Source organism: Gobius niger, assembly GCF_951799975.1.
Source record: "Gobius niger genome assembly, chromosome: 16".
Taxonomy (NCBI): domain Eukaryota; kingdom Metazoa; phylum Chordata; class Actinopteri; order Gobiiformes; family Gobiidae; genus Gobius; species Gobius niger.
The window spans coordinates 12,075,010-12,099,786 of record NC_136867.1 but is presented as its reverse complement, the minus strand read 5'-3'; the positions used below and the strand labels follow the sequence as shown (position 1 = coordinate 12,099,786).

The 24,777-nt window shown below is 41.4% G+C and overlaps 1 protein-coding gene across 8 annotated transcripts in view; it reads left to right on the top strand.

Moving 5' to 3' along the window:
* dlgap2a (discs, large homolog-associated protein 2a) overlaps positions 1 to 24,777 on the top strand; it is a 127,467-nt gene that overhangs the window by 17,831 nt on the left and 84,859 nt on the right. For 2 of the 8 annotated variants that reach the window (XM_079573995.1, XM_079573996.1), the window contains exon 1: positions 7,241 to 7,580. The exons of 5 other annotated variants lie outside the window; for them this stretch is intronic. The gene's annotated coding sequence lies outside the window, so the exon portion shown is untranslated. Of the gene's footprint in view, positions 1 to 7,240; positions 7,581 to 24,777 lie in introns of those variants that run through there. One more of the 8 variants, XM_079573997.1, reaches the window with a different exon arrangement.

Sequence of the window (24,777 nt, the reverse complement as noted above, 5' to 3'; positions counted from 1 at the left end):
TAAAGGGTAGATCATCTTTACAGCTGCATCTCCACTGGGGTGTGTCCAGTGTGTGGCGGTCAGTATAATTTACCAGTCACCACAAAACTTTACTGTCTTTCTTCCTTACCCTTCGGCCTCTCATTAATTACAGCACAGATTTCCCAAATAACACATCTCAACTGGTGAAATGATATCCTGTTACTGCTGCATGACACTGTTGTCCTCTACCAGCCTTTGTCAGGACACAATCACACCCCTGACAGAAATGTTGGCCACCATTATGCCTGCCCTTCCCCAAGGTGTGTTTTTAGATTCGGGCTGAGGCGTATCACTGAAAAGGGGCTGCAGAAGAGAAAGCATTTAACACCCAGCAACTGTGAGCTTGAAAGGGGACGTGACCTTTTGCCAATACTTGGACGCGTGTACTGTATCAGGCGATTAAGACGGAGAGGAAGGTTTTTCATGTTGTCATCTGTAGTGCTTGTTTAGAGTAGACATTTCATCTTTCATCATGCAGGCTTTGTCTAAGGAGAAAATCTTGTTTTGTTTATTTTTTTAATTTCACAAGTTTTCACTCTCCTGTTGTGTTGTTGACTTCTCATAGGAACTAGAACCGCCTTATGTTCCACAAGCACAAAGTTTGCTCTGTGTGTATTCCCTGCTACGATTGTCATTTACTGTAATTTGCGTCTGTTTTATTGTCCATTGTGTTTTGTAGCCGGGACGCTTGAGCACTTTTTTTCATTAAAGCCTAATGCAGAGAAAATGAAGCCCGGCTAATGCACGCCACACTGCGCATCACTGCTGGAATAACAATACCCAGTGCGCCAGCATACATCCCTTCATTTCCTGTCATACTTTATGCACTGAGATTAACTGTGTGACCTCGGCTCTATAATGGCTGTCGAGTGGGAAACTTTCCCTCAATGTGCTGACCGTTTATGATGTTTTTGATGATGGCACTCTAGAGGGGGCGCCGCCGCATCCTGCTTGATTTATGCTTCTGATGAATGCTGGTCTTTTAAGGAACTCTAACGATTTACATGAAAGTGCTGAAGGTCTACTTTGGACTGGGCCACTGGCACAAGGAGACGGCTGACTCAGTCAAGACAAGCAAAAGCTAAACACATCATTTACAATACAGGAGCCTTCAAGGTGGACGCCTGACAATAATCAATGTGTCTGCTATTAAAGACTATAATAGAATCTGCCCCTGTGCTTTAAGTTGACTTGTGTACGAAATGTGAGGGATGAATAAAGTTGTCTTGTTCATAAGACTTGATAAAAGTAGTAATAGTCCACAGCATCAAATTTAATAGTAAGAGATGTTGTAAGAAATATGGAGTTACATTTGATACCAATGAACTAACTATACAGAACAGAGAGGAGGTTGAGTCTAGGCCTCTGGCTCCTCAGATCAGGTCCTCCTTGGAAAGTACTAATGAAGTGCTAGTATCGTCATGCTGCCTGGTCCCCAAGGTATTTATTCAGTTTTCCTGCCAGTGGGAAGAATTGACAAAACTTCAATTCCAATAACCTAGTCCACATGATTACTCAAAACAAAAGCAAAATTGCTTGTTGTAGATCATACCTACTCGACCAACATCTTAACTGGACAAACTGAAATGTGCATTGACTTGCGCTTTCTTTGGAATGTTAATCTTAAATTTACTATCATTTTAAATATGTTGTCAGTATTCACCCCCTGGATATTCCTTTCCCAATTCCAAAAACAATAGTTAACTGAAACACATTCATTCAAAGATATTCTGCCATTGGGTCTGGACCAGGTTTAGTTATAAAACCCCAATTACCTAATGTCAAGTGTGTAATGGTAACATTACACAAAGAGATAACAGCCTCTTTGCTGGACTTTTGTGCCATGCGATTCAGAAATAGACCTGGATGCGTCACATCTATTTTGCAGCAGAAAAGCCTCCAAAATTGCTACAAATTGACTTAAGCTGAACCAACTGTGAGGAAAACTGCTTTAATCTGGGACAACAAACCCAAAATAAATGGCATCTTCACCACAGGACCTCCTTGTTGCCTTATGTCCACTGCTTGCACGCACTTGTATGGTTATCACACTGTTGCAGTCTGGCAGCCCCCTCCTACATATTTGTCTTAGTTGGGCGCAGTTATTACCTTGGGGAAAATCCATCACGCGGCTTAATTCGGCCAAGTAATCACCTACTCGCAGCCATTCCTCGCGCGTCCCTAAACTGCGAACAGAGCAGCGCGGCATATTGAGCGTGTTGTTGTTTTTTTTTCTTTCTCCAGCCTAACCAGCCGTCATTCATCACCACTCAAGCCGCAGCATATGTGGTCCGGGATTTTTTGAAGTAGCGAAACAGAAGATTTCCTAAGTACTTCGCTTTTGTTTGAGGAATACAGACTGAAGGCAGACATATAAATCAATTTGCAAAAAAACGATTCAAACTAAAAAGGTAGCTCAAAGAAATCTCGTTTCCAGGATCCCAGACGACACCTTGAAACCTTTTGACTTTACACCACCGTAACACAGTGCTGCTGGGTATATAATGACCACGCAACTTCAATGAACAGGACCAGCATATAGATCGAATGTGATCATAAGAGTAGATAAAGGGCCATTATCCCCGCAGAGCTCACCAGGGCCTGATATGCCGGGAATACACTTGTACAATTAAATTACGTCGAGATTTGATTTGGATATTTCCTCTCGGATATACTTAATGTCAAAATGGTTTACTAGTCCAGACAAAGAGCAGACCGCAGTGTCGGAGGAATTAAGGTTGCGATGTTAGGGTTACAGATGGGCAAAGCAAAGCATGATGTGACTGGCTATAGTTTTCAAGGTCCGTACAGATACTGTTGTTGCTAAGCACTCATCATTTAACATTATGCAAGAATTGAAATGCCTCTGGGCTCTTTTTTGAATCAACAACCAATTCAGAAATCCGGTTGAATTTAGGATTACAGTTGTGTTGTCTTTTAAATTGCCAAAAAAAAAAAAAAAAAGAGCACGTTCTCTATGTGCTGAGCCAGAAACGTCTTTTATCTGAAATTTAATATAGAGTTTTACAATTTGTCAATGCTCTTGTGTTGTTTGCACCCATTGTTTAAAAATGTAAATAAACGAAGCATTTTTCTGCCTCAACAAGACAACTGGGCTGCTGTTTGCACACAATTTAGCCCAAGTCTTTGTCGAGTAATGGTTAGAGCAGCTGCAAAATGACCAGAAATGAATGGTTAGGGGCTGCATCCTCATCTCAGAGCACAGAGGAGCAGATATCCCCGCCTTAGTTCCACTTGGCTGTTCAATCTGAATGGAATTGAATATTGCCACGCGTGGGACAGCGACCCATGAAATGAATATTTTTTTGCGAGATGAGATTTGTTAGACAGCGAGAGGAGAGGCATGCCTTTGTGGCTTATTGAAGACAAGAGCAGAAGCAGAATGCAAGAGGGGTTTACCTAGTGCTTAAAAAAAGTGAGTGGGGAGAGATTAAACTAGGGCTGTAGTAGCAAAGTTATTGTTATTGGCATTGGGGTATTGAGCAATCTTTCAGTTAATTCTGTAGTGGGAGAGTCATTTCATCATGCTAGATTTGATTCCTAGTGTGACAAACGTTTCTCTTTGTCATTCATTTTCTATACGGTCAATCTTCCCTGACCTTCACTGATTGTAAGAATCTCTCTTTACTTTTATGAGGCGCTGTACAATATCAGCATGTATAACTTGTTATGAGCAAGTGGATTTTCACTGGATAGGCTCATAAATCGCCTCACCTGGTTGACTATCCTATCAGTGCACACTCCTCACAGGATACCCCCACCCACCCCTCGCTCTCTCTGACAGGACTGTAGAAGTAAATTGTCGGCTGTCTTGTCTGGCCTGCGCCCGTAAATTAAACAGGATTTGGACTGGCGGTGGAGACCCGCTCTGCCCACTGACCTTGAGCTCTGCCTAAGTCCCCGCTCCTTGTTATAGTTATGATAAGCAGAAGGCACTTCCTCCCAATGGGATATAACAGAGAAACTGATGCACCAATCACAAATTATGGGTTTATAAACTTTTTTATTTGATTTAAACCAATGGGCGAGGAAAGTGCTACTCTTTGGTCGTCATCGCGGGGAGCTGACATTGCTGCTATACCACCACCTCCAAAAGACACTTTGTAAAAAGGATTCCAATGTAGACTTTGCTTCTCCCTAAGCTAGGGCGTTTGGTCAAATATTGGGTGGTCTAATTAGTTAAATTAGTTAGGTTCCCCCATATTTCTCGCCTATGTCCCTAGCACTGCATAAAAGCCTGGCTCCAAAGAGTTTTAATGCTGTGACCCATGTGACAATGCTCTATTTTGTATCATATTTTTCACCACGCTGTTTTTTTTTGCGGCAGAATATGCAAATTCTCAATCTTGTATGGCGCATGTGCAGCGCTTCCGGTCAATCGGGATAAATACACTATGGCACGGTAATCCCAATGTAAAATGTGTATGAATAAAGATTGTTTAACAGGCATGAAAACTGTGGTGCATGAACAAATCTTCCAAAAAATTATCGAGGGTGAGTATCTGTGCTTCCTCAAAACAATTCAGTAACATTTTTGACAAACATATTCATTTTAGTTTCCAATCGCAGGTGGCACAAGCTAAATTAAATGTCGACTTTTTGGGTCAAGGGCATCATTCTTTCCTGAAAATTACACATTATATATAAATTATAAAATAGAAAAGCAGAAAGAAAATGTTTAAATTTGTCATCTCTATACACTATACTACATAATGATTTGGCCTATAAAACATATTGCGTACAAGTTGAATACGTAATATGTACTCATGCAGCATAAGAAACAGTAAACACACCCTGTAATACATTTGCAGTAGACATCTTCTATGGGTCCTGTTCAATGATCACATACACCTGATGTGTAATTTGTTGAATCTTTTCCGATGGAACACACTCGGCTTTCAAGAAACAGTGCTTCGAACTTTGCACTAAAGTAAAACATTTCCCTCACGGATCATAGTCTAGTCACTGATAGCTTTCTCTTGTTTATGATCCGATTCTGTCAGGATAAGAATTGGTTTTTTTGCCATTGTCAGTGAACAGGTTCACAAACTAGTCATTTTCTTCGAAGCAATTAAATAAAAAATAATTAGTAATAAAATATGAAAACTTTAAAACTTCAAGGGCATTCATAAAATAGATTAAGAATAAAATATGATAGACAACAACAAGCCATCTCTCCAAGTCCCTGTCGCGGACGTGATGCTATATTCACTGATGTCAAAGCACATCGTAGGTGATCAGCAGCAAACTCCATCTATCTCACCGATCTGTTTCACTGAAGGATTTTTCAAGGGATCTGCAAGGGTTTTTTCTCCGTATTGTGTCTGCCACCAAGTCCTCTTTGTTGCACGCTTGGAAATAGCCTGTGTTTCCTCAAAAATAACTTAAAATTGGCAATGGTCCATCGTTTAAAAACATTGTGACTCATCTCTGTATCTCCAACTAAACCATCTCACTCAGTTTAGTGAGTTTTGAATAACATACAAACACATAACAATTCATTTAAACTACATTTACATTTCAACCTGAAAAGACTCACAGAAACAGAGTGGGGTTACGTACGTTTTATTGGACATGAATCAGACCCCGGCGACAGATTGCATTATTGAATGCATATGAAAAACATGATGATGAATGTTTGACAGAATCTTCCCCCGGAGCACGGACCCAGGTGGTGGTAGAGGACGAGACCCGGGCCGGCCTGTTGACAGCGACGAGCAGAGCTGAGGAGAGGCCAGGCGGAGGAGGGGCACAGCACAGCTGGGAAACGGCCGAGTGAAGGACTAGGAAGGTTAGGAAGAGGATCCTGGCGATGAAATGAGCAGCTGCGGTGATTAGCTGTTGCGAAGGTGTGGCTTGTTTAATAAAGTCATGCAGCATAGGAAAAAATAAACATACCCTGTGATTGGATGATTGGATGATTGGTGAGGAGCTGCCAGTGATGAGGCACAGAATAAATGCTGCAGGTAAGTCTTCCATGTTTAATTTGCGCTGAAACTTCATTTATCTGCACTCTTGTGCCTTTTGCGCTGTTAAAACTCACTTCTGGGTTAAATTTATCCTGATTGACCTCTGAGCGATCCCACCATGCATTGCGCCAACTGAGATTGCGATTTCACTTAGTAAAAAGTTTAAGCCTAAGTCTTTGGCTCTGGAGCACTGTGGAGCCTCGTGGCCGGTCCCCTGCCCCGTGAGGGCAGGGCTTCCCGCCTTTTTGGGCTTTAAAGGGACTATAAGGAGTTTAAAAATGTTAAAATTAAGTATTTTCCTCCCCCTACATGTTCCAGCCATGTCCTAATGTGTAGAATGAGCTCAGACCTGTTCACCACAACTGCCTCTAAAATCCTGTACGGTCACTCAAAAATGTATCACTTCGGCCCGAATTGCCGTCATGCACGAGCTTAATATAGAAGGTGCAGTTACATATATGGCCAGAGGTGGCAGTAGTGAGTATAAAATGGCGAACTTGCTTCCAGCCCCTTTAAAGGAACATGCTCTGTAGGTGAAGATTGAGCAGCCATGTTTATTTCGCAAACAGCACGGGACCATTGCCATAAATGGGGCAGAATGGTTGACTGCCTATCTCTTATATAGATATGTATATTATATCTATGATTTAAACAAACCAAAATAATCTTCATTTTCGCACTTATGTTATTATTAGCTTACAGGAGGATCATAGGGGAATATCATAATTACACTATTGGCTATTTACACCTGATATTTTACATCTGCATAGAAATTCATAAGTTGAATCTAGCAATTTGTAAGTATAAATATTATTTTACACATTTTGTTTTGACATTTTTTAGCTTTGACAGAGGGAAGTTTTAGCTATCGCTGCGTAATATTGCTGTAAGGTGTGTAAATTTAGTTCTGAACTGCACATTAATAGTCGGCGTTAATGAAAATGCAGGCGTGTGGGCAAAGGCGTGAGGACTCGTCCATGCTATGTTTAGACATCAGCTCGGCAGCCCTTCTGTGGAAAATATGGAGGCTCTGTTGTTTTCAGTCCTGACCTCATCCAAAAAACTCAAAATCTGCTCATGTGTTATAAACCGCCTCACACTCCTCTCTCCTGTCTCTCACTCTTTCTCCATCTGTTCATCATCCCAGTCCGCGATCCACAGTCCGCCTCCTGGTTTTCTCTGCTCCCTCCACCAGCAATAGCAGCAGACTGTTTTTGCGCTCCCTCTCCTTTCCCCCCTTCTCTCTCTTCTTGCTCTACACTCTCCGATCTGCTGCAGTGGTTGGTCCTCGCCGGCCGCTCGCAACTCGTCTCCCCCGTGGAGGAGCAACTGAGCTGGCTTTAAAAAAAATAATAATAAAACCTCAGTCCCTTCCATCTCCTGTCCTGCCTTTACTTTGCCCTATCTGGATACATGTAAGGGAACACATCTTTGCACAGGGAAGAAGACAGAGAGAGGACGAGAGACAGGAGCTGGAAGTGTTGAGCATCCCTGCACATATGACTGGTGCTGTCTCCCGGTGACATATAGAAGATCTTAGATGCCTTCTGCTTTTAAACGCTGTGTAAGGTATGTTACATTCTTTGCAACTACTTTGCTGTTCCTAGTGGCATTGACGTGACGTGAAGCACTTTATTTTGCAAGTCACAAAATATGACACCACACTCTTTTTTTTCCTTCTTTTTTTTGTGTCATTTGGCATTTCAGAACATCCCTCCAAAAAGAAAGCGCTCCCGAAAATACCACTGCAGCAACTACTAATGCATGCTTATGACAGGATAAAAGAAGCTGCTTGTTGTAGCCTATTATGTGTCATTGATAGGGATGCATACAGGGAGCATGCGGCAATGTTTTTGAAAGGGAAAGCCCTGCCGATGCGCTGTACGTACGTGTGCCTGGGAGATTCTGTGACAGCTCGAGCAGGTGTGTGGGCGGCTGTATGCGCCTATTGTAAACTTGCATTTCCAGCTGTGTGCTGTGTGTGCCGATTCCTCAATGAAAAGTGCAGCATCAAAGAGGGAATTTTACATGTATTTACAGTAAAAAAACAAGCATTATGATGATAATGGGAACACTTCTTTGGCACAATCTGCGTCTAGATCAAGTATTGGGTGTTCTCAAACTGTGGGTGGGGACTCAATGACGATTTACTACCTAGGTTTCCCAAGAATGTCCAGTGCTGCACTGCGAGCACACACTTCATATTGGTGATGATAGTTACAGTAATTGTATAGATTGTGCAGTTGCATGACGATCCCCTAAAGGTGCGCCTGGGCTTATGCGTCAAATAACGTCACTATAAGGTTGAATAAGTAGCACACAGTTGTTGTGATTTATGCAGTGATTTCCCATTTTCTTCCAGTGAGTCCTGTTGTTTGTAATCACCACTTATCAGTCGGACGTAGACATAATCAACCCCCAGTGGATTCCCCGGCTCTCCCAGTCCTCTTACTGACACTGGTTAATTAAATAGGGCACGTCCCTATACTGTACAGAACATACATGCTGCAGGCTCACTGTACGGTAAATCTAAGGAAGTGGTTTTAATACAGATCTTATCCAGTCATAGGGATACATTATCAAGTGTCACAAAACAGCGATGGTGACCTGTTTGCATAGACTTACAAGAAATCGGCACCATTGGAATTCTGTACTAATGAGCAAAGGGAGGCAATTAGAATTTTTCGTGTGTGTGTTAGTGAGATGAATGGTTTTGAAGGCAGGGGAAAGTAAAACGACCTGCACATAGTTATGTGTGAGATGCAGCGCGTAAATAATTAATCTCACTATTGATCACTATGTAAGACGTAGGTTGTATCGACTATAAGGTCTACTTTTCTGCTTTCTAGCTCATTTTAATTTCTTGGAAGAGGCATTTACTTGTTGTGTTATTGATAGGATTTGACACCTGGGATGAACTATTATTATTATTATTATGTAGAACATGCACTGTTTTATGCTAAATCAATTTCTCCTCTGCCTAAGACTCAATAGCAAAATATGATTATGTGTTTGTGAAAGCTCTCAGTCGTGCAGGAGTTTGCCGTTGTAGACAAAGGTACGCTCCTGGGTTGTTTCAACATATAAACAATTCTGAAAGGGATGACGGCTATGATGATGACCAACGTACTAGTGTCCCAAGCTTGAATCAAGGAATAGTGTTGAATCAGCATGGGCATCTGAACCTAAAACGTATTGAATCTTCATAGCAGTGACATTTTGCAGCGATCACAGATGAATACTGAAATCTTCCTAGTAGCTATAAAGGCTCTCCTAACTGGTCATGGTTTACACACGTCCATTCTATTGTAAGGAAAGTTGAGTTCAGTGCCACCTCCTGATCGGCTGTAATGAACTGCATCAGTGTCGAATACAGTAAGTAATAACCTAATTGACAATGTGAGTCTTTGGGTTGTCTCGTCAGGTAAAGCTTGTCCCCTTTCAATGTCCTGACAGACAATCAGCACCAATGAAGCCAATACAATCTGTGGAAGAAAGATGCTGTCACACTGACTTTGTACCAGGATGAAAGACTTGTGCGCGATGGCTACAGATGATTTCACAAACAGATTGGAAAAACTGAATAACTGAAGTCACTTTATTGTCATACTCGATCATGGATTACAAACCGCCATAGATAATTGTTTAACTACATCGTAAGGTTATGGTAGGCTTTATTGCCCACACACTGCATCATTTTGACCCACCATTGAAAGCTGTCAGGAGTAGTGGGCGACCGCAGTGCAGCGCCCGGGCACCCCTCACCAAATCTGGAGCAACGTTCACGAAGAGGAGTATCTAGCTGGATGATAAAGCCCATATTATGCATGTTTTTTGGTTGATGTGGAAAGCCCAAGCGTAGATACAGATTGTTGATGGCACTGCCGCCTGGAGACTGAAAAAACACAGTGTATTATGATTTATATAATGTTGAAAGCTTAATATGGGCGAGTTGCGGATCATCATTAGCAGCTCGTGGCTAACGCAGATGGTCCCTACGCCTGGTCTGATAAATCACTGGTCACCGCAGTCAGCTTGCTTTAGCCGCTTATACTCCACAGGACATGATGGGCCGCTGCTGCATGATTTGTGGCTCACATTGTGTAAATTTGTCGGCATTATATTTGGTCGTTCACGTGTAAGCCGCAAGCGTCGATTTGTCTGCTATAGGGTAATGTCTTTGACTCCAATCAGCGTCTAAACTACTCCCCACAACCCTGTCCGCCTGCGAAAGCGCTGGCATAAATATGGACAAGCAAAGACACTCAGAGAGACACACAGGGAACGGTGAGACTTCAGAACAGTGCTCTCTTCAGTGCAGGCGAGTTTCCCGATGGGCAGCTTGAAGCATGTCCAAAGAGGAGAGAGACTTAGGCATCCTCTCTATCTCTGTCTCCCACTTCACATGTTTTCTCTTACTCTCTTTTGAAAGTAGCCTCAGTAGTATAGCCTTAGCCACAAATTACAAAGTTGCATTTTCATGCTGTCATCAATATTGAGATTAAAGAAATCTCGCAAACATTGGAAATTTTATTTTACACAGTTTGGAATAGAATTTCTTTTAGATGTGGGCCTCCATTGCCAATACACTGATTCAAACAATCTGGAAAGTATTGGTCAACTCTTTCAAGCATGTTGACAGTTACAGTTCAGATGTTGTTCTGTAGGTCTCCCGGGGTGTGTGAACGATTGTTTTAAACCAGGGATTTGAGAAAACCCCACAGGAAATCACAGGGGGCTAAATCAGGTGAGCGCACAGGCCAGTTCATGTCTCCTCTTAGGGAGATCAGTCGCCTTTACGATTGTCCATTGCCGTTTATTGTGTGTTTGTTCTGAGTTTGGTCCCCAAATCCATAGGAAGATTTCGGCTGCTGTGCAGTTCAAAATGATTCGAGGGCGCAGGCAGCATGGGTATTCCCAGGCTAGACCACAGCATGTTTGTGACTGAATCAGGTGTGGACACTAAACCTCTCATGCAGCCCCTCCCATTGGGCCTCTCACCACTGTGACCCTGCTTAACATGGCTTTGGATATTCTTAATATTTCAAAGTTTTTTATTCTGTCCTCATTTTTATGAAAAATCTCCGGTTACTATTTTTTTTAATCTCAAAATGTTTAAATTGTGAGATCAATAAAGTATCTATCCTATCTTATCTTACCTATCACCACATGCTTTTAAAAAAAAGGAAGTTCCCACGCCTCACCCTGTACATCTTTGTTCTACTCTTGAGAGTAGTTCTTAAGATCAAAGATGGCCCTTACTTGTTCAAGTCCATATAAAGTTGTTAGTTATTCGCCCAAATGCTGCCCAATATCCTGCGTTACCATAGATATGACCTGCTTTTGTTTGCATAAACCAATTCAGCACCAGCTGATTTTTTACACATATTTACCCATGCTTCGTTCCCTCTCTTTTACAGGCAAGAGTATCAAGTGGAGTTTTGTTTGTTTGTTTTTACTAACGTGCTGCAGCCAATTCTGATGTTAACAACATCCGGTGACTTTTACCACAAAGTACATCCACAAAGCCACAGAATCGATTTTCAAGTGTCTCATCACAGAAAAGTGGAATTTTGAGCAAGCAGGTTCAGATCAATATAACATTTTCAAGTCTCTCCACCAATTTTTCCTTTTTTAAACTTCACTAACCCACTAACTTAAAGGCACAATGGGAAGTGCAGAAAAGATATTTACATGTATTAGATATATGTTACATATATGTCTGCAAACCTTCAATGCTTCCAAAATCCTATCCTTTTCCGTGTTGTGTGGCTAGCGATGCCCTGACCAGTTCCCTCTTTATCAAAGTTCCAACAGAATGGTCCCTCTTGCCCTGAGCAGCAGTTTTCTGACACACCCAGTGGCTCTGATAGACACCAGTCACTGAATGATAAACGGCTGTGTGCTCCAGAGACCTGCGCTGTTTACCACATGATGTACTGCTCTCCGCAACACCTCTGCCTCTATGATATTGGCTCTGTGCCAGGGATGAGGTTATCTTTTTGTATATTGCACTGACAGAAAATAATATAAAGACTAACAGAGCCCTATTATTTAATAGTTTAAACATGTATCTGATTACGTTTTGCGGCTTTTCTTAATTTAGCTTTGCAATTTGCAATATTCATGGTTCAATATATTTTGTTGTCATTATTTGGGTGATTGACTAAGATGGTATTGTGGGCTGTCGTATAACCAGAAGGTTGACAGTTTGAATCCTGACTCCCACTGGCGCGGAGGCTGTTGGACTGCACACTTCACCCACCTTGCCTGACTGTATGTGATGAGTAAGTGGTTGGTGTTGGTCAAAAGGGGCTGTTGGCACAAATAAGCAGTTCCTTAAAGTAGTTTTAAGTCTTGATTTTTTTTTTGTCGTCCCCCCAATTATAACATAGAACAAAATGGAAATGAGTAATGTGTTTTTGCTCATAAAAACCTCAGAAATGCCAGATGGAACCTTATAATTCTAAGTTATTTTGTGTGTTATGTGGACACAGTATCAGGCAACCCCCAAGTCAGCCAGTGAAACTGAATGTCTAATTATTGCAGTCAGTAACAGTGCCAAATGTTTGAACGCTCTTAACAGGACCTGGGTGTACTCCTCTGCCACTACTACTCTATTATTTTTCCCTAACTGGGATTAAAAAAAAAAAAAACCCTGTGTTTGCTTGACACCGCATCGCAGGGCCTTGCTCTCTTAGTTGCCATGGAGACACCATTAGACGGTTTGTGCCGCACCGTTTTAAAAAAATGTTTTTCTTTGCATAGCCCCACGCCAACCTCACGCTGGGTACTCACCCGTGCCAAGTGTGCTAGAGTGTGGGTGGGATGATGGGTGCATGTTGATGTTGTTCCGTGCACCCCGAAAGAGAGAGTGGAAAGATCAGGATAACAAGGTGGGAGGAGCGCAGGGACTGAATGGGAGCGAACGACAGTAATGCGTGCGTGTGTACAGTAGTTACGACGGGATTGTGATGGTCGTGTGTGGGAGAACTTGACTGTTGGGATGCCGCAATAGTGCAGATTATTTTGCCTTGAGGAGCCAATTCTCAGAGCAGTGTGCCAAATCCTGACCCACTCTCATCAGCATAGCGGAGAGTCAGTCATGAACACTGGAGATTTATGGATAGCTCCTGGTGTCTTATCTTTATTTATCCATAAAGCCAAGTGCTATGTAGAATTGAGCTAATATCCCCACGCTAATCAATACATCTTTGTGCACGCATCTGTGATTAGTCCCTCTAGTCCCCCCTAGGCCTCCAGTCACAGAGCTGTAAGTAAAGTGGGCTATTATGCTCCCAGAGTGGTGAGGTTGGATACTTATAACTATTGAGCAGGTATGGACTGCTAGCGTTTCATTACCTCAGCAGGACTTCTGTGTTTCCGGATGATTTTTTTTCTTGAAAGCAGGTTGTGGCATTAACATGAAAGGACTTTGCGACAGACAGTGTTAATTGTATAGTGTGTCGCAAGGGTCTCTAAACCTTTTCCCTTGTTTTGAGCGACTTTTTGTTATAAGAAAAACAGCAAGCTACTGCACTATGTTCAGATACATGAGTAAGTATGCATCATTCGCCAAGATGAGCATTTAAACACAAAGAAATATACATATGAAGTTTTTGACATTTACTTCAATGTTTACAGATTGTGTGCAGCATGTTCTCAGCTCTTCATTTCATTCACAAAAGAATATGAAACTTTGTAAACTGTCATCCAAATTCAATCTTGTACATCCCAGTTGTCATGTTTCCACCTTAAAGGGATATTTCAGGATTGTTGACATAGGGCCTCATTTCCTAGTAACCCAGAGTGATTTTTTAAGAGTTTAGTGGCGCTAGGCTAGTGCATGTCTATGGTAAGAGGTAGCCTGCATTAAAAACAGTCTGACCCAAGCACAGTGCACCTGAGGCAAATCTCTTATAACGCCAGACTACTTATATAGATGTGCGTCGATTGCATCACATGAATTACAGCATTCTGAGGGTCTATTTTCTAGCAGATCACTCCGCCGCTGTGTATCTTACAACCACGAAGCTGATGTTTCTCAAATATGAGTTCTTTTAAATGCAAAATGGTCATAATTATTCTATCAACACAGACATTTATATCGGTAGTCCGGCGTTATAAGTGATTTGCCTCAGGAGCACTGTGGAGTGGGTCAGACTGTTTTTACTGCAGGCTATAGTTACCATAGCCATGCTTACCACTAGCTAAATATCCAGAAATCAATAACACTCTATATAACTAGGAAATGAGGCCCTATGTCAAAAATCCTGAAATATCGCTTTAAGATAGAACAGTGAAAATTACTCATGCACTCATCAAGCAAAGAGATGTCTAGTATTTGGAGTGGTACTTGTAGACCACTGGTGTATTGAACGCATCCTAAATTTGCAAGATAAGGACACTCAAATCACATTTGTCAGCAACTAAGCATCCCTATTCAACATACTATGACCTATATGAATGTGCCACCATAACCACCATATGGACATGCAAACCATTATCTTTCTTCAGAAAACAAACGCTTTATTGTTCACCATTTATATGAATTTTGCGCAGCTTGTGAAGTTTACTGTCTGTTGTCGTCAGAATTTGCATCAATTAACTACCAGATGTTGCACTGCAGCATAGCAAAGTTATGAAACCATCCCTTTATAATGTAATGTTTGAATTTAATAGACTCCAAATTAGCTGCGGTTGCATTTTTCCGCCCGAGTTTGCAGTTAATGATCTTGCTGAACCATGGCTCCTCCATTGCCTCAAGCTGTTGCCTGTCTGTTGTATCTGTAAAAGTGACCATCAGCCTTGATCAAGCCTTTGATTCATGATGCGTTCACGGGCCTCACGTTAAGGTTATGACACACAGTTGGAAAGACAGGCTGATGAAAGTGACAGGAGGATGTGCAGCTTCACCTTCTACCTTAGCATCTGGAGGAAATGGGTCAAAAGTCAGGAGTGTGCGGTGGGGGTGAGCGTGGAGTTATAAATGTGAGATATGAGAGGAGAATGGACTGTCGTTGTAATGTCGTAATCACATGGATAGCTGGCTTGTAAGGCAGTGCTGGATTTAGTATTGCCCATTACACCAAGAAATGCTGACAGTGAGTTCATTTATTAAACATTATGTGGTCGGTTACCTGAGAAATATGAAGTACAAGAATAATATGGATTCCTTGCTTCCTTCCCTTGGTTCTGTAAGCCACAAACTGCAATTGTTTTTGTGGAACACAAGCAGATTGGATCTGAGTCATACCCCAGTGATGCAACTTTGGCATTTGCATTACAACAACTGTGCTACGACAAAAACATCAACATCAACAACAACAGAGCAACAAGACATTTGCTTTATCCCACAATAAGCGCCATAGTGCAAAGACAATTTTCTAGTGACTAAGTTCAATGAACACACTGGGCGTAGAAATATTTGTCCCACAGAGAAATAACTAAAGTCCGATGATCAGAGTAAAGCCTGAAATAACACAATTACCTATTTTCTGTGGTTCAGTTCAATTTTGCAGCGCGCGAGCCCATGTGGGGTGGAATATGACTGTGGATCTATGATGTGCATTGCTTTTTCTGAGTGTGTCACTTTCACTCTCGCGCCGTGTGATATCAGCAAATGGACTAAACCACATTCGGCCGTGTTTTGACAGCGGCAGGAATGAAATCATGCAAAACAAAGCAACCACAGTCAATTTAATAGGACTAATGTGTTCCCTCAAGCATTGTCAAAACAAACGCCATCAGTGGATCTAAGGAAAACGCTGCCTAACTGAGACACAATGCAGCCCTACACTGTTGTGACCGACAAAGCAACAGGCAAAATATACTGAATGTCAAACTAAATACACAAAGATTAAAATTCCAAAAAGGTGTTGCACTAGTTGTTGCTTTTTATGTAATCTAGAATTGCTTTTACTTCAGAGCTTACAATTTTCTTTTTCTTTTTTAAATAGCATTATCAAAACACAAGTGACATAAATAGAAAGCGAGGTTAAGCTAGGTCAGGGGTGTTTAAACTTTTTTTTTCCCTGAGGGCCACATTCAGAAAAATTGACAAACAACTGGGCCGCACTCAGTAGAGATCAGATATATAACTTCATCTCTATTGTATTAAAGTTATAGCCTGGCTATCGCCAGACAAAATATCACAAGTTATATTTAGTCTGGGGACCACCAATTCAATTTCTCGTAGGAGAGGCGCGGTTTACGACCGTCCATAGTCGTTTATTGGGCTCTACAAATGTCTATCATGCGTCTGCACGTAGCCATAGCCAATCGTATCATCGTATCCCATGATGTATGACAAACTTTCGAGCTAAACTATTTAGAACACACAGTCTAAAGTTTGATCAAAATATGGAGTTGCTGCTGTCATAATGGATCTGTAAATAAACTTTTTTTTTTAAAATGTTTTATCCGTAAACAAACTACAAGCTTCCGTATGTCCAATAGCGCGTTATCGTCTTGCTGTCCCTCCTCGTTCTGTGATTATGAAAGTTTGCAAATTCATTAAAATCTTCATCACAGCTTTCTATTAATGGATTTAAAAAATATTCTATCATATTTCTAGAATTTGCAGCGGGCCAACTAAAAGTGAGCCCACTGTGGGCCGCAGTTGGCCCACAGGCCATAGTTTAGACATCCCTGAGCTAGGTCAATGTAAAAAATGGCACTTGGGGGGGGGGGGGTATAGCTCCTTGCTGGTTCCCATAGAAATATTATGAATAACGTGACAGAAATGCATGAATATTTAAGTGGTTATGACTTTGGGCCTGATCAAAGTAACTTACTGTGTGATATAAGTTACAGTTTGTCCCAAAGTAGTCATTGAATCAGTTTATGCTGTACATTTATGCCTCACAAGTTGAAGCTTTGTCAGGCTATCCGTACAAGCCCAGACAATAAAGTACATTTTGTAGCTTCTCATTCTTGACACTATGCAAAGGAGATTATTTACATGGTTTTAGGGACCGGGAGCACTCCATCCGTGCCTATAGCAGCAAAACACGGCAATGAATATTTTAGGCTGGGAAGATGAGGACTGCACAATATGGGTCTCACAGGATGCAGCGTTTATTACAGTTTTCAGAGTTTGTGTGCTGTAATATTGCATAAAGTTAACCTAACTCAATGAAGCCCTTTGTGCCGAAATATTGCAACTGTTGATGTCCTCGTTCATAATGTTGGTAGGCAGCGCTCAGGAATCTCCCTTATTGAAAATGTTGCTCCATCATCTCCTCAGCACTTACCTTAAGTAGTTTATGGACAAATGCTTCTAAGTTAAAGATCATAAAGTACCAATTTTGGCTCTGGAGAAGGGGTTTGGTTTGCCCCGAACATCAGCTGTTTAAGGCAAGAAATGTCCGGCTGTTTGGATTCATCAAACTACCTGGATGCTTGAGCATTCTTGTTTCACTTTAAAAAAAAAGAAGATGCCAACCTTTATTGATTCACATAACTCTGATAGGAAACCATTTTTTAAGTGTGCATAATTTATTTTAAAAAGCCAGAATAAATCGTATAATCGGGCCTTTAGGACAGAATATGAGTCTCTTGATGCCATCTAGTGCTATTGCTCCCCACATTATACATTCAGCCGTCGCGAGAATACAATTACACCCTACTCCCCTGCAGTCACTATAAATAGCCTCAGATAACTCATCAGTGTGACAAGCCTGTGACACGATGCCAAAATCTGATCGAGCGGGTTTGGCGTGAGCACAACTCCGAACGTGACATGGATTAGGCCCTGGGCTTGTCCACCATCGCGAAAAGTCAGTCACTACGACATGATGCCACCCATGTCGACTATATTGAACAACACAATTCTCACTTTAGGGGCCTTGTCAGTGGGGTTGTTGGTAAAATGTCATGGCAGCTCTTTCTTTGTGGATTGGTGGAGTTTGGAGCCAAGGGCCTGCTGACTCTGAAGAGGCAGGGGCATGAGGCCAGGTGGAGCTGCTGTGAGGCCCACTGAGATGCACATGTTTGGTATTTAGACCTAGGCTGGACAAAGGATTAGTAAGCTGACATCATTAAGCATTGTGTAGAGTTACTGAGTCCGGTATTGAGATACTTTATCTGAAATGTTTCATTATATTTCAAAATATTTTCCGGTTGTTTTTCCTCCAACCACAAGGAGCCTTTGTGTATTTTATGGCAGAAACAATTTTATAGAGTGTGTACTAAAAGTTGACAGCATAGACCACTGAACTAGAAATCATATTATCTCTTGGCGGTGGCTACAGGGTCACGATTTGGCTAATCTCTATTTGTGTTTTGGTATAATTTTACCACACTCTCCAACGTTTATTTAACCCTCATCATGGCTAATAGGATTACAGCGTTTGACCTACAGATGGCGCTAAATTAGAGACTTTGTTTGCACTAATCTGCTTACATGTGATCACTTTGACCTGGGCAGATGACAACACTAAATAGGTTTCTCTATCTCCCACTTCCCTGTACATCCTGTATATTATCACTGATTCACTTTCTGCTTGTTGTTATAAGGACAACTTATCAAAGAGTGAGGCCCAATTAATTGTGGATCCTCTAACGAGATGCCGTGTCATCTAAAAGTTGCAAGACAAGGACAGGTCTGTGCGTACGTGTTGGATGGGCCTGCCAAGTGAGTCAAGCGTCAGTGTGAATGACAGGAGAGCGGACGAGGGGGGGCTCCGTGAACCATCAGACGGATTTCTGCGAACAGATGCAAGGTGCAGATGGGCATTGGTCTTTTTTCATTAGCGGGCATATGAAGCAAGGGCTCAATGTGTCCGGAGGGTTTGGTGGAGCTTGCAGCTCTATGCCAACAGATTTCATTCTTAAATGTTCTCACGCATAGCCTGGATTGTGTTGAGGTACAGTGTGATGGCGAAAGTGCATGTTCAGTGTGATAATGTGCCTATAATGTTTGCAATAACTAGTGAAGAGTTACATGTCTTCTGAAATATTTGCAATAATCAGATTACTTAATGTTGTAAGCTTGGGATATTTGGAAAGTTTTCATTCACTGCAAGACAATTCCCAAACTACAGTACTACTACAACAAACAGCTACTTTTAAGGATAATCTTCTGGTTTCGGTTAGTATGGGGTATCACCCAAACCCCCAGTATCGGAATCAGGAGAAAAAAGAAAAGTTGGATCGGTGCATCTCTAGATTTATGTTTCTTTGTTTAGTCATTTTTACATTTACAGTGTTTTGTCTACCATTTAGTAAGATGATAGACAAGACCTTTGGTGCAGCCAATAATCATGACCAATATGCTCCTATCGCTCCTATTGTATATCCGATTTCAAAACTATTTCACTACCTTATTGCTGTTGAACACTCATTTCAGATGGAAGCACCTCATGTATTTTCTTCTGATTGTGCATCATTGAATCACATCTCGTGTCTCGCATGCTGTATCGAAATACCATTATCATCTCTCATAATGGAAACATGTTTTGATCACATTAGTGAATTATTCCACAGAAATAATTCCCTGCAAATCCGTACACCACCAATGTTCCATCATCACTGACATTGTTGCCGCAGCTCCTGCCTGGCTGATTAGGTCGAGGCCATTACATTATTGATTGGAATCATCTTCGTCAGCGGTGGCAGACGCCGATCAGCATGGGAGTTCCTGGGCATGTCTCACTTATGGGATAGCAATGTGCTTCCTAGAAATTCAATCACATTGGGTATTACTAAAACATACGTCGATAGTTTTGTGGGAATATTATGATTTATAGGTCATTGATTATAATTTTCACTTACAGTTTGTTCTACCAATGGAGAGCTCTCCTCTAATTAAGTTTAAAAGACGCACTTGAAGACCTGCTCCCTCTTGGAATGAAATCAATGTCTCGATCTGGTACAGAAATCCCCCTTCAAGGGTCCTATTAATTTCTATTTCCTAACTTTATTAAATGATCAGATAGAGTGGACAAAAACAAACCAACCTCCTCCTCCAAATCAGCTTTGATTAGACATATTTGTGTCCTGGGAACTACTTAATCAGACCAGTGCACCCTCTCGGCTGTGGCCTCAGTTGACCATTTGACGACTCGTTTTTATCCTTGGACTGCAAGGCTAGCCCTCACGTCTGACGGATCGCTGCTATAAGTTCCAGCTGCTGATCATCATAGGGCCATTTGTCTTTTTCACTTTCTCCATAAGGACGTATGATTAATAATGATGAGAGCTTACCATTTTTTTCCTCCTCGTCCTCAAAATACCATTGCATATGCCTTGAAATCTGTCCGTGGAAAAAAAGATTCAAGATCAAAGCATTTATATTGTTGTGTAATTACTGATTTTATTTTAAGTAGTCAGCGAATGGGTCTGGTGCATGCCGTTAGCAGAAACTGAATGCTTAATGTTCTAACACCATGTTTTTCTCACTGCTGCCTGCAGAGGGAGCTCCAGACCAATTCATATTCACAACCACCCCAGTGTTACACGTGCTGTGTTTTGATTGCATAGACATTATTTCAAATTACAAAATGTAAAATATCAATGCTCAAGTACTTATAAGAATGATTTATGCACAATATGTCCCCTTTTAAAGATAATTATGCAGGAGCAGCCGGCTGCTCTCCTTTGGGTAAAAAATAAAATGGCTGTAGCATTCTTGAAAAACCATGCAAGTGTGAAGAGTCTCTCAAAGTAGTCACTGACCGCTTCTCTCGGCACTGTGGAGAATCATAATGCCATGCCAACAACGAGTGTATCTAATAATGACATGTAGCATTAGCCTAACTGTGAGAGTGGAAGCATTCGATCCAATGCAATGAGTCATTCTACTCAATATATTCTCTTCAGGGTTTCTTTTTTTTTGCTTTGCTCAAAACGCTTTAAATTCTGCACCTCTACAATGCTAAACGAGCCAAGTCCCCTTATAAAACCGGAGATGTCCCCAACTACCACTTAGTCATGGCTGCTTAAAGACTACTATGATGGACTTTGGCGCTGTCAGCCCACTAGTTAGAGCTTGTTAACCTGCGCACTCCAAATGCAAGGTCAGGCCTAATATACTAAACGGGTCACTTTGGAGGACTCCATTAACAGGCTGCCGTAAAACTCCACAGCCACATCCACAGACAAGGAGACATTTGGATAAAAAGGGTCTTTTGCTTTGCAAAAACTTGTTGACAATTTTACATCAATCAGGTGAAAGATTGCAACCAGAGATTGGTGAAGGGAATAATAGATTTTCTCATCATTGTGGTAGCTTTCCTTCAAAGAGCAGAGGATTTGAGCGAATTTGTCAAGGTCTAACCTGGATTTACTTCAATACTTACTTCAAACTAATACATAAGAAAAGCGTTTACAAACTTTTGGCCTGTACTGTACTTCTGTCATGCTTATGACTGAGTTCTGATATGGTGCTGTTTTAGTCCTACTTCAGATGGTACAAGCCAAATATTTTTCTTCAGTGGCACTTCCTTTAGCTCATATTTTATTAATATTTCATTTCTGAGTGCAACCTGATCAGTGTAGGTTTACAACATGGGTGGGCTCATGTAAACGGCTATATCTGTCACATAGGTCCATAGGAGTTCATGACTGACTGCACACCACTACCCATCTATCCAAAGGGCTTACCGATCAATGCTGAGGGAGCTGTGGGACTTTTTATAGAGCCCCTCTCTCTGGGGTGTTACTCTAACATTTATAGGAGATGTCCAACCACTCTGACTCTTTGCCCATGTGAAGATTATTCCCCCCAAAAATGGGTGCTCTGAGGAATGAACGATATTTTGTGCACACTACTATACTGGAATATGACTGTGGTGTGATGAATTGTTTCAAAGGCTATGAAGTCATAAAATGGGTTTAAGAGGCTTATATTTATTGCATTATTGCAAATACACTTGCTATGACCGTGGCTATTGAGGGTGCCCATTTAGCTGCAATATCCATCTGTCTTGGAGCCGATAAACCAGCTCCAAACCCTTGACTTCTGTTATAATCAAAACGTGTGACCTCCGCCTGCTCTTCCTGGCATCTGTAAATGTAAGTGGGCCACATTAAATCAGTATTGGTGCTAGATGGTTGCGGATTAGCTTCTCTTTTTTTGTATGCATGTGCTGGTAGAGAGAGAGTGTGTGAGAAAGAAAAAGAGAGAAGGGGGTGCACTTAGGTGCACATGTAGGAAATGGGAAACTCCGCAAGCAAACACCTCTATCCTCCTTCCCTCCTCCTCCGTCGTCATGGCAACGGGATGTCTTCAAACACGGGTGCCTTGTGACTACTGTGTATTCACCTGACTGCATTGTCTTTTTTCTGAATATTCACACACACAAAAAAGAAGTATCTAAGGGTGGATCTGAATGACAGTAGCTTTTCCTTAATTTTTTCTGCTACAATCTTAGTAAGTGTTTAATTGTTGAGAATTGTAGTTTTGCAATTTACAGTAAATGTAAAGACATCTCCTAAAGAACTCCCCCTGACTGTGAGAGAAAGAAGTTCAAAAGTTAGCGCGAGTTGCCACTGAAAGCATTTACCTCGTGAGTGAACTCTGCAGTTCCGTGTACTGTATCCCTCGGAGTATCGTGTTGTCTTTCTGTGCCACACTTTAAAGCACAGGGCAAAGGCGTGTAAGCGATGGCAAGTCGGTGGAAATAACAATGTCACACTCTATAGGGAAGACCCACTCAACAATGGCGCTAGTGTTTATATCCATTCAGCAAACAGCTCCTAATGCGGTCAATATGTTCGCTGCAAACACCTCTCTCCAGAGCACCCACCATGATTTATGCAGCATGTGTGGGCGTAATGCTTCCCTGACTGCAGCCCATCACAAGCAGTCGTCTTCTCTCCACTCTTTCCTTAGCTTACTCGAATTATACTGTTTATCATTACAGCTCTACATGTGCTTCATGGATAAGCACGTTTCCCCGCAGTGATGGAGTCCCAGCCTTCTGTTATCACATTTTGGTGGCATTTCTTTCCAAATGTTATTTGAGGTGTGCGTAGCACTCTCTGCTGTCAGGTTTTATCAGACTTGTATTTCTTCACTTTTTTATATAATACGAAAGTGTCTCAAAAGGCTCTAGTATTTTTTGTTACACAGTAAAAGCATAGCAACGGTAATAGAATAGTTCTGCACGATCAATCAAAATTGCTCTTTTAGTGCTGACAATAGAGAACTGTAATCTATTTAGAGATTATAATATCTTCTGAAAACCACATCACAAGAATTTGTTTTCTCAAATTCTCAAGAATACTGTACAACTTCTCAATGCCTTGAAAATTCAAGGCAGGAAATTAATTGAGATTTTGTACAGCAATACAGTAAAAGTATACTTGACAAAACTTCAATAAGTACATAAGGCTCTATTAGAATTAGTTCAGGGGTAAATCTAGCGCCGTTAGTGTTCGTGCTTCACAGTTTGAAGGTCCCGGGTTTGATTAGATTCCTAAACGGGGCCTTTCTGTTTGGAGTTTGCATGTTCTCCCCGTGTCTGCGTAGGTTTCCTCCTGGTACTCCAGGTACTCGGGGTTCCCTTAACACTACAAACATGTACAACAGATTAATCTCACAGCCATGTGTTTCTGCCCATTTGCCTGGCTTCACGTCCCGGCCCGCGCTGGCTGCTCACTGCTCCTACAGGTCGCTCCAGTGGCATTGAGGACGGGTCAAATGCTACAATCATTCACTTCCACCTTTAGATACTTGTTTTTTTGTGTGAATATTCAGAAAAAAGACATTGCGCTCAGGTGAATACAAGGCAGAGAACGAATTTCTCTATGGGGATCAATAAAGTATACCTTACCTTTAACATGAATTTGGTCGTACATCTCTGGGTACAAAGTTAACTGGGGTAAATCTGCTTTTATGCCCCTGGGTCTAGCAAGTTTGACTGGATCCTTATGTAACATCCCGACGGTCTCAAACATGAAATATTTGGGAGTTCTTATTAATCCTTCCCTCAATAGGCTGATTGACAACAACTACAAAAAGATGCTGCTGGCCATAGAGAGTGATCTTAAAAGGTGGAGTCCTCTCCCAATGTCATTCCAGGCTCGTCTATCGATTATTAAAATGAATTTATTGCCTCGTGTTAATTTTATCAGTTCCATGATACCCTTAGCACCACCTCAAGGCTACTATAAAAGACTACACTCGCTTATAAACAAATATTTATGGAACCAGAAAAAACCAAGGATTAAAATTTCAACCTTATACAGATTGAAATCATCAGGTGGTGTAGGTCTTCCAAATTTTGAGTGGTACTCTTGGTGCTTTGTATTAAGATCACTCTTTTCATGGTCCAAAACCAACAAGTCAGCAGCATGGATGCCTATTGAAGAAGAATTAATAAAGCCATATGGTATGCCCAATCTCTTGTATTCTAAATTACCTTTAAAAATAGTTAAAAGCCAATATGGGCCCATTATTGCACATCTTGTATCTGTTTGGAATCAAGTCAACAAACATCTGGGCAAAGACAAAGATTTTTTTCTTCAAACACCAATATTTCATAACTATTCTCTCCTTATTGATAAGAAACCTATCTCTTTTCCCACATGGGAACGCAAAGGAGTTCACAATCTAAGAGATATTATAGGACAGCATGGTTTAAGGGAGTTTTATGACATACAAAAATGTTTCAATTTACCAGGCTCCTCTTTCTTTTTTTATTTACAGTTGCGAACTGCTATGCGTTCTTATGGGGTCCCTTGGGGATGCACGCTAAAAAATCATCCTCTCCACACCATTCTGAGCAAAGCAAAAGCCACTGGCATTGTCTCGGACATG